Below are 1,546 nucleotides of genomic sequence, written 5' to 3'. Positions count from 1 at the left end.
AACGTAAAGTTCTTAAATAGTAACTGATATTATTTTTTATATTATAGGGACTTAAAATTGTGTTTCTTTCATTATTTATAAATAAGTATTCTTTTCAAGTTTTCATTTACACACTTATATTAGATAGTATTTATAAGCGAATGATATTTTCAATCGTATGTGATATGTGATAGTTTAATAAGTTAATTATTGAAAAATGAAGTATAGCCTTACTAATGTTGGTATTGGTTATATTGGAATTGAATATGGATAGTAAATTCATGTGCTCTGAAAATTTATTATATATATTCATTTGCCCTGTAAAAATCACACAAAAGCGTCACAGTATCATATACATAAATATAAAACATCATGTACAATTAAAACATGAAAAAATTATTTAAAACCATATTTTATATTAATGTAACTGTTAATTGATTTTTATAATTTTTCTGTATTTTAGAATTAATAATTTCCTTTAAATTTTTATTAATTTTAATTGAAAAAGCTGCTTTGCTCAAAAAGTCTTAGCTGCTTTACTGATTATTTATTTATTATTTTTTTGTAAGCTACTTTTACTAAATTGAGAAATAAAAAGCATACTTTAGTCAGTCCGCTGTCATAAAACATTTTTCTTTCTTCGGACGAACTTTTAATTTTTAAGTAGGCATTTTTAGAATTGTACGTTCCTAATAATTTTATGAATCTGTACATATAATATAAAATAAAAAAGAAATATATTAATAGTATGTATTACCTTTTGGTTATTTTCAATAATAAGTGAACGTTATTAATATGATTAATGCATTTAATTTTTATATACTGCAAGTGTTGTAGTAAAAAATAAAATCATTAAAATATATCATGATATTTTTTTAAGTAAATATCGGATATATATATCACTATACATTTCATAATACATATATCGACTGTTTGTCTCGGTGGACCCTGACAATGTGTTTATGAAAAATAAATAACGTGACATGTGACATAAGAGGAGGAGAGGGGGAGGTGAAATTTGAAAATTTGACTCTTTGTGACAAAATAGGGAGGGTCGAAAATGTTGGGGAAACGTGTGACATCATTTATGAACAACCGATTCGCAAGTTAACGCTAAAAAATTCAAGAAATGTGAAAACAGAACCTATTTTTCAAAAGTAAAGTTGACGCGCTGTCTTTTTTTCGTCTCGTACAAACATAAGCTTCCCCCCCCACCCCCCAAAAAATCGAGCTTTAGAATGTCTGCCCTAGTGTTGTATCCAACAAAAAGGATTTGCAAATATGTCGCCCACCCCCTTCTCCCGAAACTCAGAAGTTTTCCTTTTTTGACCACAGAAAAGGACTGGAACTGGCTACATCCTCCTCCGACATTTTTTTCTGCCTCCGGCATTGTCTGTCAAAAATGCTTTCTATTCGTTTCAAGAACTGAAATATTTTCTCAGTATAAAGAAGAAGGAGTTTTTCTAATTAGACTTTACAAGAGGTAATTAATGAAATATGCACGTTAAAAAGTTTCGTACTGAAGTAATGATATTAAGGAAAATACGGTGCGTAATTATTTAATTAA

Source organism: Uloborus diversus, chromosome 5, assembly GCF_026930045.1.
Source record: "Uloborus diversus isolate 005 chromosome 5, Udiv.v.3.1, whole genome shotgun sequence".
NCBI lineage: Eukaryota > Metazoa > Arthropoda > Arachnida > Araneae > Uloboridae > Uloborus > Uloborus diversus.
The sequence above is the reverse complement of the archived record's forward strand: the minus strand, read 5'-3'. Positions refer to the sequence as shown.